Genomic DNA, 17,347 nt, shown 5'->3' with positions numbered 1-17,347 from the left:
TATATTATATTCTCACACTCTATCACAACGAACCTCCAGTCTTCATAAATGCAGCCAAGGCCACCATACTATGCTCGCTTCATTGGGAATCAGTTCCACTTTTGTTTGTCTGAGTAAATAAGTTGCATAGACTGGGACAGTGGAAACTGGCACTCTGTGTGCTGCCCTGCCAAGGAGATGGGTAAATTAAAAAGATCAAAGTTGCCTTAACAGCTGTTCACTCCTCATTAGACTCTCAAACCCCAACCCACATGCACACACCACAAAATAATAGCAGTCCTGCTGGATTATACCAAAGGAGTCCAGGCAGGTCACTATACAATTCCTAACAGTGGCTAACCAGATAGAAGCCCACAAGCTAGGCATTTAATAAGGCAACAATCATCCTCCATGGCTGGTCCCCATTATCATGTATTCGGCTGTAGACTTCTTCTAAACAAAGGGGTGTCATTCACACAAAACACAAGCACACACCCAAAGAATCGGAACTGCAACACTAAAAGGAGTAGCTGTCTTTCCTCACAAAATGTGGACACAAATGTTCCTTTTATTGAGCCTGGTTTCATGAATGCTGGTAGCCCTTCTAAGTATAGGCAGCACTGTCTACAGCAAGGTAACACAGCAAACAAAAACAATCTTTTTAAATGGCCCAGTATCAAGAACGGCACCATACATAGAAACAAACATACACAGAATGCATAGCCTTTGATTTGCAAGTGACTGTCCAAAAATAAAAGCAATCATTACATTATTTATTTCAAACTGCCACATCTGTTCCACGTTACTTGACAGTTTTCTCACAGTCATAAATAGTGAATATTTCCTGGTGAAAGTCAGCACTGATGCAATATAAGAATTACACACACACACCAAAAATGTATAGACTAAACAAGCAAATCCTAGCTGCACCTGTACTTCGTTTAATACAAACATTATATGCCATAGCACTCATAAGACTTTAAAAAGCCAAATGCAAGTTTATTTCTGACATGACCTTGCAATTAAAAGGCTGGGTCCTCTCACAAGGTAGTTGCTTTGGAAACCCCTCTCCCATACACACGCAAATCTACCAGGGTCTCTGGCTGCCCTGCTATCCTACACGGAAAGCCTGGGATTCATTCAGGCAAAACCACAGGCTAAATCAGCCTACCCACTTGCTTCATTTAATAAGGAGGCAACCAAGAGACACCTTTCTGATGCAAGGAGCCTGGGGGGGATGTCCACATATCATAAACTATTTCCTCTGAAAGGGGCTTGCTAATCAACAGACCCTTTGCTACTTTTGCTACTCAGGCCTGCAGAGTATCTGGATTACGTTTGGATTCTGACCTTGTTATTGCCCATAACAGCCAGCCCCTTTTTTATTCTTGGAACCTATTGCCTGGATCCTCAGACCCTTCGAAACTGCTCCTTCTTAGTTGTTGATGACCAATAAAAAGGGACATGGTAAGGTCAATGTTTAAGATGGAGGTCCTGTCCATTTGACTAAGAACATCCCTGTGACCTAGAGCTGATCCCCAAAAGACTCTCACCTGTCCTAGAGAAGGTCATGAGCTTTTCAGGAATGGAGCAAGAACTATGCTTTCAGGCTATTTCATCTATTAGAGAGGGAAGAAAATGGGTGCCCTCTTGTCACACCATTCCCTTCAGAAACAAGGCAGCCCTGTTCATATAATCCATGGAGTCATGCGGAAGCTCCATGGTAAATGGCCCTTTGTACATTTGCATGGTAACTCTGCCCTGTCACATGGTTAGCCCCTTTTACTTAGACAACTCCAAGCACAGATCGCTTCAGGGCAACAAGCCCACATAGAAACAAGTGAATCCATCACTGAGATTTAACGAAGCCACATTCAATCTTCATGGCTGTCTAGACAGAGGAGTTTGCTCTCAGTGCCAGATATGCATTCTATTTATTTTTCTCCATGGCTATACTGGTGTTGTGTTAAGGAAGGTGCTCCTAAACATCAGGAAGGGAGGCTGGATTGTGCTCCTGTCATTCCTACATTAGACAGCCTCTTTCAGGAAGGAGGCTGCTCTTATTTTCTACTACAAAATAACCTTTTTATCTGTTAATAACAGTAAACAACTGAAGAGCACTCAACCTTCTGTAACCCACTTGTAAGTGCTTTGAATTGTGCTGCTTTCCACATGTGTGTAAACAAGATCTTAAGACTTGCATTTGGGGATATTTTTTTCCAGTTCCTTTTTAGGAAGACAGCAGGAGCACAAGCCAAGGAGTGTTACTAATCCTCCCTTCTTATTAGGATTTTTCCTTGCTTTTCTTCTTAAAATTAAAGCTAAAGTTCTCAGGATGCTGAAGATGTGGCATCACAGATTCACATGGCTCTGGCATCCACCCAGATAAACTCCCTCCTCCCTTTTCCTTTTGGATAGGGTAGACATTTAGCTCCCAAAAACTTAGCAAAAAGCCAGGATTTTTCCACGACATTCATCTTAATGTAGTCTTAGAAGAGACACTTCAAGTGTTTCATGAGCAGCTTAGGGGTTAATCACATGGAGCTTTTATCCTGCTATTGAGATGGCTCTCTCTCAGAAGTTTGCAGGCTCTTTACATGATGCCGTTAACTCCACAACACCTCCTGCAATTTCCCCCAGCCTATCTCGTATTTTCTCCAAACACAAAAAGTGGTATTTTTTCCAGCCCACGGAAAAGGAGCGCCATGACCTCCCTGTGAAATTCTCCAATAGTGGAAGAAACCACTGTGTCTGCCTGCTGTGAGCATTTGTTTTCAGTTGTTGGGGGTGTGGTCAGGATGACAAAGGCATTGAGGATGGGCTGCAGGGCATGTCCTACTTGGGAAATCTTGAGCGGGGTTGCACGGAAGGAGACCGAGCAGATTTGCCAGGCACGAGGGCAAGAATTGCCTACCAACTGCGTCTCCTGCCTCCACATTTCTCAATTGGAGGGAGAAGAGGGTAAAATGCCTCCCTGCAACGAAGACAGACACACCTGATCTCCCTCCCTACCCAGCTCAGAAGCAAAGTGCTCTGTTGATTCAGGGCACCCCATTAAGTTCAATGGGGATTACTCCCAAGGAAGTGTGCCGAGGGTTGCAGACTTACAGAGCGATCTTGTGTCGACTCAGAAGTAAGTCCCACTGAGTTCAGTGGGGCTTACTCCCACATAAGCGTGCCAAGGATTGCAGACTTACAGCACAATCTTACATTTTATGTCTACTCAGAAGTAAATCGGAGGTTTCCTGGAGGCTGTGAGAAAACAGCAGAAGTTAAGCTATGGAAACAAGAATACACCCCACCCCACCCCACCCCCGCTCCTTTGCACACATACCAAGGAGGGAGGGAGATACTCCCTCAGTTCAAACCACATGTCTGCCATGTAAAGAAGCCCTTCCTAATCCTGCAAAGAAACCAAAAGCGGGAAGCTCCGAAAAGGATGTGGGTTTTTGCGGGGGGGGGGGGGGTTGCTTAATGGAGAGACACTCTAAGATACAGCTCACCATCTATAGCAGCGGCCCTAAGTGTTAATATTCCAGGACTTGTTGAATGGTCTGCATGAAATCAACCAGCACTGGCAATCCTGCTGCTAAGCTAGGATTTCCAAGAGATCTGTGAAGGGGAAAAGCTCAGAATTATGGGTAAACACTAATTTAAAAATGTTTGCAAAAAGAGCAGCAAGGACTCATGGCTCTTGGTCCCCTTTCTAAGTAGAAATGACAGACATCAAATCTGTCTTTACAACTTGTACCACCATTCACTAGGTTCGAAGAAAGAGCATTCTTGAAAGGCCCAGGGAACACAACGGATTCTTATCCACTAAAACACTTTGAAAGAGATGTATAGTGACAGGCCATGAGCAGATACTAGTTCTGCTATATAAAATACGGGATGGTGAGGCTGCACTCATATTGCATGATTTACAAAGAGTAAATCCAAGATAGGTGAAAGAAAAAGGTGAACACAGAGACATAATCAGACAATACTAAGTATTATCAGTACATACTAAGTATTAATTCTGTTCTCTTTCTGTATAGCCTCCCTTCATATTTTGGGGAAGACACTGAAAGACAATCCGCTTTCAAACATACAAATTATAGTTCACTGAAGTCAACACATGTGACCAGAATGAGATTAAGTTTTACAAAATCAAAATGACGTTAACATATTAGCATCACAAGCAAACTAGTGAAAAGGACTAGTTATTTTAAAAAGGGAAGCTTTTTAACTATTTCATTACTAAAGAAGGTACAAAAGAATTTGCGAAAATAAATTCAATAGAGTTCATCGTTACTGTATGCTTTAGTACAGGAGAGGGCAACCTCCAGACTGCAGGCTTAATCCGGCCTGTGGAAGGTTGAGCACCCTCCACAGGCCCCACCCCCTGAGGGCGAGCAGCAGCCTTTGTTATCGCCTATCAGAGATAAAACAGAGATTTCCCAGGACCACTTTCTGTACTATGGTATAGTATACTCTAAGAATACAATAAATATTCTTCAATGCTCCTCCCAATTCTGGCTCTAGGTTTTGGAGGACCATTGGGTGGGATGCCCTCAGTCAGTGGGCCACACTTCCTCCTTGCCAGTACTACTACGTCCCAATAGGTTGCCCTCTCCACACAACCACCCAAAGGAAGAATGCAACACTAGTGGAGGAAGATGCTCCTTCAACTGATTCCTGTCACTGCTTGTGTCCTCAGAGAGAGCAGGTGAACAGGCAACAACAAGCAAGGAGGAGCAGCAGAACCCGGAGGCTCCAGGGGCCAGCAGTGGATGCTGTCCCTGGCTCCTCCTGTATTCTTCAAGTATTATTAGGCAGTAGTACACTAGAGCCACACAGCCAAGCAAATCTATGCACTCAAGTTGAAAGGTGAGCACTACTGATCATAATGTTTCCTTTCCATTCAGTGAGGGGATTTTGAAAACAAGAGGGCAGCTTTGCAATGGTGTGCAACATGACTACAAATAAAAGTGTGCTTATTGTCTTTACTATTTAATTCTGTGGCAATTCCCGACATATCTCTCTGTGCCCTGAAAAGCATCAAATTATCGAAATCATCACGTGCATAATTTCCATGGACTCAGGAACTGGAATCCAGGTGTTAAGTAAATGCTATGAATTCTGCTTGCCACGCTGGTTTTATAAGCCTAAAATCAGTACCTGTTGGTGCCATGTTTTAAAAAGGTGTTTTTGCTGCAGACAAGCATGCTTTAACACTTTTCCTAGGTACAAACAGCATAGGGGCCTTGCAACAACACAGAAGGATCTGGAATGCTGCGTATAAAGTCTATAGGACTACAAAAAGTCTCCAGGCCATTGGTTATTTGAAAAATACGTCTGCTCAGGTATGGTGATATTTCTGCTACAGTTCTTTCCAGCGATTCAAACAGAAATCATCATAACATTACTTAGAAACAAAGAAATTGAACTATTCTACCATGGAGAAGAAAAGCATCTCTTTTGTAAATTCTCTGAACGTTCAGTGTCAAGAACTTAGGTTTTCTATTCACCACTTTGGGTGCGACCTCGGTAGCAGAGAAGGTGGGAATATAGAGTTTAATGGAATTAGTGTTTTAAAATAAATCAGATTATACACTCCCATGACCATGGTGTAACTATGACCCAGGGGGACCAGAGCAAACCCCTCGATTTCCTTCCAAACAGAAAACAAACATCATACTTGCCCAAGTCTGTGGTCACTTAAAAAAGGGTCCTTTTGTGCCATATGCTGCTCAGTCTATTCTTAAGGAATAATTATTGGTTTTTGTATAATTAATTGGACAAAGAGCCATCGCTCAGTGGCAGACCACATGGTTTGTATGCAGAAGATCCCAAGTTCGATCTGAGGCATTTCCAGGGAGGACTAGAAAAAATCCCCATCTGAAACCCTGAAGAGCTGCTCCCAGGCAAAATACGTAGGTACTACTGAGCTAGACAGACCAACGTCCTGATGGTATAAGGCGGCTGCCTATATTCATCCCATGTTCCTTCCCTTCCTAATATTTAGTCATTAAAAAAAAGTGGCCGAGAGAACAACCCTGACAAAAGAAAATGTAAGGATAAGATGCAAGATGAATTTTACCTCAGGGAGAGAGGTACCATTTTACTAGGAGAAACTCCCTCACTCCTCTCCCCATGAAGCAATCTGGGAGGGACCACACACTCGCTGCCTCTTGCCATGACAGCAAGATAAGGAAAAACATCAGTCAAGGGGAGAGAATCTTGCACCATTCTAGCAGTTTTAGACGGTACCATGCCTGCAAACTAGTTTACTGTTCTTGACCAACATGATCTCTCCACTCTATTACTGTTTTATCTGTCCTATATTTTATTTGGTCACTATCAATTCTGTGTATCACGCCACCCCTCCCCTTTAAAAAAAACTCTGGCTAATAAATGTTCAAGATGCAACAGAAAGAAGAGAAAGAGAAATAAGTTGCCCCCTAAATTTGGGTCATTTCTAACTTGATATAATTTCTATTAATACTGAGGTTTCATATTGCTGTAATTTAATCCCATCAATTGCTCGTCTTCGTGACTTCTTTTAATACAGTACCCGCAATAATTTCCACGTAAGAGCCAAGCAGCCAGTTTGACAGCCTAATGATGCAGTCAAAATACTGAATGACCCTGAGAAGCTATAATTCTGTTTCTCCTTAACATCAGACCTCCCAGCCTTTGGCTATACTTAGAATTTTTTCATTATTTTTTGTGGGGGAAGACAGTACATCACTTAAATCAAATAATAAATGTCAGTATTCTGCTTGATCTGTCCCACTCAATTGGATTTCTTATGTCAAGCACACTCACTGTCGCAGTTTCAAGAGTATTCAGACATCCTTTAAACTAACTAGTGAAGCCAAAAACTGATAATAATTACCAGACCACTCTGCATATTTAAGAGCTAATAATATCACAATAGCAGCTCCCTCTCTCCCTCTCTCTGTATGCATGCACCCACGTATTTTAAAGCACAATGCAAAAGCAGAACAAATTGATCACAATATTTGAAAATGCAAGAAACAGTTTAAGTACAAGGTTAAAACAAGATTTTGAAAGCTGAGTAGATGGGGAGAAAACAATTTATAAAGAGATAAGATGATAGATTTAGTCCTCTCAAACTCCATAGGCAGGCTAAAGGGTTATCAGCATAATCGCCCAGGATCTGCCATAGACCCCTGTAAATATATATATATGCGCCAAGGATCTTGAAGTTTGTTTGTATTTCAGGCCTACGTAGGTACACATTTAACTTGGGTAGACGTGCCCACCGGTGACATTAATTCTGTAGCTGCCATTTGCCAAAATGACTGACATGCGAACATGGATATACAACAACTCAATATAGCATTTTTTGAAGTCAAGATGGGCAGAATAATTATTACTAGCCATTATCAGTAGTATGGTCTATTGGATAGAATGCTGGGCTAGGAGCAGGAAAATCCAGGTTCAAATGCCTGTTCAGCTTTGAAACTCATCAGATGCCCTTTGGACAGTTGCCATCTCTGATCAAAATTTTGATAAAAATTGTCTGTCTCTTCAAATTTTGCCAGAAAATATTCTGGCAGTGCAAGGAGTGATGTATATAGCCCCCTGAAGGATCTCTACAGGGAATCTCTAGAGAATCTACTCGGGATGATCTTTATGTTCGATCCCCCTGAATTTTTCCACATTCAGGGGCATCGTGGGGGTGGTAAACATCTGCTCGAAGATCAGGAAAAAGAGCAGACTTTAGAGTGAGGGGGTGAAAATGGGAGGGGGGTTCATTTTACAAATGCACTTACTACAGCCATATTTTTTCCATATAATGTCCCTGGGAGTGACTTTCTTTCTTTCTTTCTTTCTTTCTTTCTTTCTTTCTTTCTTATTACATTTCTATAATGCCCAATAGCCAAGGCTCTCTGGGCAGTTCACAACAATTAAAACCATAAAACATAACATGACAAAACACAATATAATTTTTTTTAAAGTATAAAAAAGAAGGATTTTGTTTAAAACCCTCAGACCACCTAGTTTAAATTCTAAGTAAAGACCCACACACAATGAAAGTCAATAGAATTTCTTCCCCCATGTCACCCCAAAGTCCAGGAAAGTACATCGTAGTAAGGGCCTCGTGGAGGTAAGAAGAGGTCCTGTCTGCTTCAAGTGGTGTCAAAACAGAGTCCAGAAACCAGGAAAGATCCGTACCAAGAGTAAGGTCCGAAGCCAGTCCAAAGGTCTAAGCCAGGGGTGAGCAACATTGCCACCCATGGGACTCCACTGGGGGCCGCACTGCTGCCCCCAACATTTGGTGGTGGTGCAGCGGCAGCAACAGCAAGGGAAAATAGTCTGCTTTTAAAAGCCAGGAACTGAAATTCAGCAGTGCGATGGTGTTGGCAGAAAGAAAAAGGGGGCATTTTGCTTTAAAGTAGCCCCCTTTTGCTGCTGTGTTTGGTTTTTAAATGCAGACTATGTATTTATTTTTTAATTTTATGTAAGCTACATCTATACCACTTGACATCCCAGGATTCCCAAGCAGTTTACATAGAAGTATATATGATACAATATAAAAACCAATACAAAAACAGTGTAAAACAATAAACACCTTATACACATTACAACAAAAGCAGTAAATCAGAGCAGTATCATAATCAATTACTAGTCAGGGAGAGTATGAGTGAATAAATGCATTTTCAAGAGACATTTGAAGCTCATCACAGTTTCCGCCTTTTGAACCACACGTAGGAGAGTGTTCCAGAGGGTGGGTGCCGCTGTAGAGAAGGCTCGCTTAGGTGCCATTGCCTGGCAACACTCTGTTGGCCATGGAATCCTCTGAAGATCTCAGGGGTCGATTTGGTGTATATTGATTTATTATTTATGTATTACATTTATATCCCACCTTTCTTTCCTCCTTAAGGAACCCAAGGTGGCATAGATAGTCCTCCTCCTCTCCATTTTATCCTCACAACAATAACCCTGTGAGGTAGGCTGGTCTGAAAGTCTGTGACTGGCCCAAAGTCACCCAGTGGGCTTCCATGGCCGAGTGGGGACTAGAACCCGGACCTCTCACCTCCCAGTCCAACACTCTACCTACTACACCACACTGGAAGGCAGTCAGTAGATATTCTAGTTGTTTCCTTGCTGCCACATCACTACCAAATTTCAGCAGCAAATTCAGCAGCGGTGGGGGCAGTGGCTCAATAAAAGCCACTGTATGTGGCCTATATATTGCCCACCCCAACTGAGTATGATTCCTTGTGACTAAAGGGTTATTCATGTGTTGTTGTTGTTGTTGTTATTTATTGCATTTCTATACCGCCCCATAGCTGAAGCTCTCTGGGTGGTTTACAAAAGACTCTCCTCATGAGTAAGGCCTTCCCTCAGGTAACTCTGAGGGCTGGCAGCTGTGCCTGGCTGGGACTCTGAATGCTCAAGCTTAAAAGCCTTCACTTCTAGACAGAGAGCTGCTGGAACTAAGTCTGTAGTCCAGCTCCCAGGATAGCATTCCCTCACTATCCTGGGAGCTGGATATCCAGGATAGCGAGGGAACCCACAGAGAACCCCAGCCAGGCACAGCCGCCAGCCCTCAGAGTTACCTCAGAGTTACAGAGGGAAGGCCTTATTCATGAGGAGAGTCTTTTGTAAACCACCCAGAGAGCTTCAGCTATGGGGCGGTATAGAAATGCAATAAATAACAACAACACATGAGTAACCCTTTAGTCACAAGGAATCATACTCCTGGGACTGTCACTTCATCACCTGACAGCTGACCCAGCCTATACCTTTAAGCATCTGTGCTTTCTTGGGACTAGGCTATAGCTTGGCTTCTGCCTCCAAATCAGAAGGGGGCTCTCTACATCTTAAGGAGGTAGTTCAGAATACTATCTCTCCTGAGGACCCAGGATCCCCCTAATCTGCCTCACAAACCCTGGAAATAGGGTACATCTCAGTTTGGCTCAAGGAGCTCTAGGTGGTCCTCCGAAGAAGATTCCTCCAGATGGGGCATGACAGGCCCTATAAGCTAAGCAAAGACTACAAGGGGAAAATAATCACACCTTCCCCATGTTGGGTAAATAGGGAAATAAGTCACTTTTCCTCAAAAAACTATCACCTGTAATCAGAAATTAGAATTAGGTGCCTGCCTATACACACCCAAAATCATATAGCTTTCAACAGTAGATAAGTACATGCAGCTATCATGAAAGAGCATTTTAAAATGACAGCAGAAGAAAGCATACTGAATGGGATGTTTGCAGCATCATTTCCTACAAGTCCATTTCCCATCTAATCCTCAGAACTACTAACCATGTTCATTCTGGGCTGAAAGATCATTATTTGCCCAAGGTGTCATGGCAGGGCCGTAAGCCAGGCCTCCCTCCTAGTCCAACAGTTTATTCACTATATCACCACTGGCTCCTCAAGGAGCCATCAATTTAAGCATCATGTGTTTAAAAACAAAAAAACAGCAGCAGCATTATCTAGAAAGGGAGTCATTGCAAGGAAAAATATTTGAATATGAAAAGAAAAACTTCTAACAAAATAGTCATAAAATTTAACCATGCCCAAGAACAAACACACAGTCATGAGGCCGTCAGCTGCCTACAGAGCTTTGTGCAACTGTAGGAAACTCTGATACACCCCACCCTGCAGGCAAAAAAAATTCTACAGTGTATCACATCTCTATCCCACCAAAACAAAACAGGTGACAGAAGCAGCGAGTGCTGACATATACTAGCCCAGACACAATACAATACACATACCTTGTTTCCAAAAGATGTATTAAACTACAGAAACTACTATGCATTTCTTTAACTTGTACAAGACAATCCATTTGTAGATATTACTGAAAAGACATGAGATAGATTATAACAGAAGACCCATCTGGAGACCATAAATTTTCAGCCAAGAAGATAAAACAAGATTCTGGCCCAAAATAGCTCAGAGTCACCAGAATATGTTCAATTCCAGTAAACAAAGGGGCAAGCACGATCAATTCTGGTCCCATTTGAGCGACATGCTGGAACTGTACCTGTTCTTTTTCTTGTCAAAACACCTTGGCCATTTTAATTTCTAATGAGTACCATTTGGCTCTATTTCATCTCAAATGTGCAACTCCAAACTAAGATACAAAAATCATCTTGTAACGCACCTGACCTATTCAATTATATTTCACATCAATGAGGGAGCTGGAAAGAAAAGAAATATATTCATTTATATTAGGCAAATAATGAATCTGTGGGCAGTTCACATACTTGTAAGATGTAGCCCCTCAGACAAAGATGTTGCCGTGTGACTGCAAGCAAAAAGGAGAGAGAGGGAGAGTGTGCAAGGCAGGTAACCTTTCAACCAAGCTTTTAAGTTGCATAGATGCAACTTTTAGTTGGTGGGGGAGGTATAACTTGACTTGTTGCCAATGGGAAAAGGAGAGAGGTGCTATTCAACACTAGGGCATTATTCACATCACACTGATGTGAAACATAATTGAATAACCTATTCAATTATATTTCACATCAATGAGAGAGCTAGAGAGAAAAGAAATATATTCATTTATATTAGGCAAATAATGAATCTGTGGGCAGTTCACATACTTGTGAGGTGCAGCCCCTCAGACAAAGATGTTGCCGTGTGACTGCAAGCAAAAAGGAGAGAGAGGGAGAGTGTGCAAGGCAGGTAACCTTTCAACCAAGCTTTTAAGTTGCATAGATGCAACTTTTAGTTGGTGGGGGAGGTATAACTTGACTTGTTGCCAATGGGAAAAGGAGAGAGGTGCTATTCAACACTAGGGCAAATGCTGTCGACTTCACTATTTGGGGAGTCTCCTACATCCGACACTTTTTTAAAGGGATTATTACTCAGGAGTCAGGAGCTAATCTCCCTTTGACCAGCTCATTGACTGGGTTTGGATAATAGTGTAGGAAGAAGAAGCCATCATGACTTCTGCCCTTCCCCCCCCCACGCCACACATGCAACCATCATTTGCGTAATTCCCCATGATGCAGCGCAGGCTGGCATGGTGTCTGACTTGCAGTAGGGGTTGTAGGGTAGGTATGAAGCTAACCCCACAGCACTGTGTGCTGGGTTTGGATGACACGCCAACCCGTGCTGCATCACAGGGAATTATGCAAATGGTGGTCGCAGGCACAGCACATGCGGGGGCAAACGCCATAATGGCTTCTTCTCCATATGCAATCGTCCAAACACCCCCACTGTGTGACTGCTAACAATTAAATCAATCTAGTGCTTCAACATTTAAAAAGGAAAAGACTACCTGTTGCTGCTGCTCTTGAAGCCTGGCTCCTAAAGATACCAACTTGCACCTTGGGCACCAAGACAAATAATTAGAACTGTGAAAGACAGGTGTTCTTCTAGTTGAGGCTAGAACCAAGAGCATAGACAGCAAATGCTAGGGCTGTAATACCACAGGTGAAGCCTCTTATTCTTTCTGAGGGTCAAACTGGATGCAGCATCAAGAAATCTACATTTTGTTTTTAAAGGTAAATGCAGTCACTGGAGGAGGGATTCTGATCTGGATCATGGTACTGTAGGAAAGGAGGGGGATAAGGGTTAAAATATCTCCCTCCCTCACACACACACATACACACACACACACACACACGCTGCAGCTCCATTTACCTTCTCAATAATGGACCTCTCAGCATCCTATCTACTTTGGTCCAGGAAGTGGCATTTGTTTGTCTTTATGAATTGCCCTCTTTTAAATTGACACAATTAGGTTGCATTCTCTTCACCTCTCACATGCTCTGTGGCATGGGATTACACTATACAGTCAAGAAGCAGTGTGAGTGTGTGTGTGTCTATGGGGTCTTAAACCATGCCTCTGTGGACAAAAGGCTATACACCTGAGTAGAAGTACAACAACTATTAGGGTTCCTCAAGAGTGAGGGAGTTTGGGTATTTGGGATTTCAGGGTACACGGAAGTTGAATGAAGGCTGAAGGGAAGCCCACTCCAGAACTTGCTGGAGTGGCTGGGGAGGGAGGTTTGGTCGGTTTGAGATTTGGGCCTTTGCTTAAAAACATATTAGTTTTACAGGCTTCTGACATCATTATATGTGGAACATATTTGGCTCTTGATTATTTTTCAATAGTAATCTTGTAATTATTGTCCCTAATTACTTGCCTTTGATTTTACCTTTAAAACCAGCATACATCTAGAAATAAATGAACACACACTTCGCAATGACTAAGGTTATGGCAATGACAATAGCAGGTTGTATCTCCCTTTATGTCTTATCACACTTCAAGTTAATTTTACCTTGCAAAACTGCTAAACATCATCAATGCTTGCAAAGCAAATTGATCAAGAAAGTTCCTTAATCTGCTCAAAGGAGGGATCTGGAAACAATTGTTAGGGAGGTAATAGCAACTTAAGAATCCCAATAGCGAGTTCCAGGCACAAGGAGAAAGAGGAGGAAAAGGAGGAGTCCACCTCTGTCTGAAATAACAGAGCACTCTGAGTTGAAAGGTCAGTCAGGAAAGGGCCATGAGGAACCCTGAAAGCATCTCGAAGGATATGGCTATTTTATATACATCAATTCACTATCATTAAATTCTTCCCATTTCATTGTAATTGAATCAGTAGCTGTTTGAGAGGGAAGCAAGTTCAAGTGCTGGTGTGATATGGCAGCCCATTATGTGGTCAACTCATCCCTGAAAGCAACTTCTTCTCTCCTGATAAAAATCACTCTGTGTTGGTTACCTGGAATATCTGTAATTTTAGTCACATACACATAATATTTATGCAGTATAGAATTAAAGTTAACTGGTTGTCTTGTGTGGGGTTACATGAAGCTTATTCTCAGCAAATCATCTAATCCAAGGGAAGAACTGTGTTTGTTTGTTTTTTAACCTATACTATAAAACTGTGTTATTTGTCATGCCCAGCAGCCAGCAGGCCATAACCTGCCCTAAATATGGCAAGTTGCAAGTGCCATGATCTGGGACATTGAACTCTTATTCAACAACAAACCAGACCCTTAGCATCTTTTTCTGAGATCCAAACCAATACTGTAAATCAACCCTGAAAAATGCCATTTAATCCTTGAAAGTACAAATTGAGCCACTATGAGTCAAACATGCAGCCTTAGCCATGCCAGCTGTAATTCTGCCAATAATTTACTGCCCTTGCAGAGCACCACTCAAGTCCATGCAACATAATAAGGACTTCCTTGACAGATGTTGTTGTTGTTCAGTCGTTCAGTCATGTCCGACTCTTCGTGACCCCATGGACCATAGCACGCCAGGCCTTCCTGTCCTGCGCACTCTCCCGGAGTGTGCTCAGGTTCATATTCATTGCATCGGTGATGCTATCTAGCCATCTCATTCTCCGCCGTCCCCTTCTCCTTTTGCCTTCAGTCTTTCCCAGCATCAGGGTCTTTTCCAGAGAGTTTTCTCTTCGCATTAGGTGGCCAAAATATTTGAGCTTCAGCTTCAGTATCTGTCCTTCCAATGAGCACTCAGGGTTGATTTCCTTTAGGATGGACTGACTGGACCTCCTTGCAGTCCAGGGGACTCGTAAGAGTCTTCTCCAGCTCCACAGTTCGAAAGCATCAATTCTTCAGCGCTCAGCCTTCCTTATAGTCCAGCTCTCACAGCCATACATTACTACTGGGAAAACCATAGCTTTGATTAGACGGAACTTTATTGGCAAGGTGAAGTCTCTGCTTCTTACTATGCTGTCTAGGTTGGCCATAGCTTTCCTCCCAAGGAGCAAGCGTCTTTTAATTTCATGGCTACAGTCACCGTCGGCAGTGATCTTGGAGCCCAAGAAAGTAAAATCTGTCACTGCTTCCATTTCTTCCCCTTCTATATGCCAGGAAGTGATAGGGCCAGATACCATGATCTTAGTTTTTTTAATGTTGAGTTTCAAACCAGCTTTTGCACTCTCCTCTTTCACCCTCAACAAGAGGCTCTTCAAATCCTCTTCACTTTCTGTCATTAGGGTGGTATCGTCTGCATATCGGAGGTTGTTGATAATTCTCCCGGCAATCTTAATTCCGACCTCTGATTCATCCAACCCGGCGTTTCTCATGATGTACTCTGCATATAAGTTAAATAAGCAGGGTGACAATATGCAGCCTTGTCGTACTCCTTTCCCAATTTTGAACCACTCGGTTGTTCCACGTCCGGTTCTTACTGTTGCTTCTTGACCCTCGTACAGGTTTCTCAGGAGACAGGTAAGGTGGTCTGGTACTCCCATCACTTTCAGAATTTGCCACAGTTTGTTGTGATCCACACAATCAAAGGCCTTAGCGTAGTCAACGAAGCAGAAATAGACGTTTTTCTGGAATTCTCTTGCTTTCTCCATGATGCAGCGAATGTTGGCGATTTGATCTCTAGTGCCTCTGCCTCTTCGAAACCCAGCTTGTACTTCCGGTAGTTCTCGGTTCGCATACTGCTGAAGCCTAGCTTGTAGGATTTTGAGCATCACCTTGCTAGCATGTGAAATGAGCGCAATTGTGCAGTAGTTTGAACACTCTTTGGCGTTGCCCTTCTTTGGAATTGGAATGTAAACTGACCTTTTCCAGTCTTGTGGCCACTGTTGAGTGATCCAAATTTGTTGGCATATTGAGTGCAGCACTTTAACAGCATCATCTTTTAGGATTTTAAATAGCTCAGCTGGAATACTGTCATCTCTGCTAGCTTTGTTGTTACTAATGCTTCCTAAGGCCCACTTGACTACACTCTCGAGGATGTCCGGCTCAAGTCCAGTGACCGCACTATCATGGCTATCAAGGACATTACTATCATGGCTATCAAGGACATTAAGATCTTTCCTGTATAGTTCTTCTGTGTATTCTTTCCACCTCTTCTTAATCTCATCTGCTTCTGTGAGGTCCCAGCCTTCTTTGTCCTTTATCATGCCTGTCTTTGCACAAAACGTTCCCTTGAGATCTCCAATTTTCTTGAAGAGATCCCTAGTCTTTCCCATTCTGTGGTTTTCCTCGATTTCTTTGCATTGTTCATTTAAGAAGGCCTTCTTGTCTCTCCTTGCTATTCTCTGGAACTCTGCATTCAGTTGGAGATATCTTCCCCTTTCTCCCTTGCTTTTCGCTTCCCTTCTTTCCTCAGCTACTTGTAAAGCCTCATCAGACAGCCACTTGGCTTTCTTGCATTTCTTTTTCTTTGGGATGGATTGAGTTGCTGCCTCCTGAACAATGTTACGGACCTCCGTCCATAGTTCCTCAGGTACTCTGTCTATCAGGTCTAATCCCTGAAATCTATTCCTCACCTCCACTGTATATTCATAAGGGATATGATTTAGGTCATACCGGAATGGTTTAGTGGTTTTCCCTACGTTCTTCAATTTCAGCCGAAATTTTGCAAGAAGCAGCTCATGATCTGAGCCACAGTCAGCTCCAGGTCTTGTTTTTACTGACTGTATGGAGCTTCTCCATCTTTGGCTGCAAAGGACATAATCAATCTGATTTCGATATTGACCATCTGGTGATGTCCATGTGTAGAGTCGCCTCTTGTGCTGTTGGAAAAGAGTGTTTGCTATGATCAGCGTGTTCTCTTGGCAAAACTCTATTAGCCTTTGTCCTGCTTCATTTTGTACACCAAGGCCATGCCTGCCTGTTATCCCGGTGATTTCTTGACTTCCTGCTTTAGCATTCCAGTCCCCTATGATGAAGAGGACATCTTTTTTTGGTGTTAGTTCTAGAAGGTGTTGTAGGTCTTCATAGAACCGATCAACCTCAGCTTCTTCGGCCTCAGTGGTTGAGGCATAGACTTGAATTACTGTGATTTTGAATGGTTTGCCTTGGATTCGTACTGAGATCATTCTATCATTTTTGAGATTGTACCCCAGTACTGCTTTTCCCACCCTTTTGTTGACTATGACTGCTACTCCATTTCTTCTAAGGGATTCTTGCCCACAATAGTAGATATGATGGTCACCTGAATTAAATTCGCCCATGCCTGTCCATTTTAGTTCGCTGATTCCCAAGATGTCAATGTTCAATCTTGCCATCTCATGTTTGACCACCTCCAGCTTACCTTGATTCATTGATCTTACATTCCAGGTTCCTAAACAGTATTGTTCTTTACAGCATCGGATTTTCTTTTCACCACCAGACACATCCACAGCTGAGTGTCCTTTTGGCTTTGGCCCAGCCACTTCACTCTTTCTGGCGCTACTTGGAAATACCCTCTGCTCTTCCCCAGTAGTATATTGGACACCTTCCGACCTGAGGGGCTCATCTTCCGGCGTCATATCTTTTAGCTTTGTGATACGTTCCATGGGGTTTTCTTGGCAAGAATACTGGAGTGGGTTGCCATTTCCTTCTCCAGTGGACCACATTTTGTCAGAACTCGCTGCCATGACCTGTCCATCTTGGGTGGCCCTGCACGGCATAGCTTATGGCTTCA

The 17,347-nt window shown here is 42.9% G+C and overlaps 1 protein-coding gene and 1 pseudogene across 4 annotated transcripts in view; both read right to left on the bottom strand.

Moving 5' to 3' along the window:
- Positions 1–17,346, bottom strand: part of LOC146345132 (protein CFDP2 pseudogene) — a 28,990-nt pseudogene extending 11,644 nt beyond the window's left edge. The window contains exon 1 of the transcript XR_014792076.1: positions 16,025–17,346. The product of XR_014792076.1 is annotated as a protein CFDP2 pseudogene (transcript). The remainder of the gene's footprint in view (positions 1–16,024) is intronic.
- Positions 1–17,347, bottom strand: part of CCNY (cyclin Y) — a 157,250-nt gene that overhangs the window by 93,917 nt on the left and 45,986 nt on the right. The gene's annotated exons all lie outside the window — the stretch shown is intronic.

Source organism: Heloderma suspectum, chromosome 5 (genome assembly GCF_057233095.1).
Source record: "Heloderma suspectum isolate Gila_16-S chromosome 5, 16-S_ref, whole genome shotgun sequence".
NCBI lineage: Eukaryota > Metazoa > Chordata > Lepidosauria > Squamata > Helodermatidae > Heloderma > Heloderma suspectum.
Note: the sequence above shows the minus strand (reverse complement) of the source record. Positions and strands in the feature narration are given on the sequence as shown.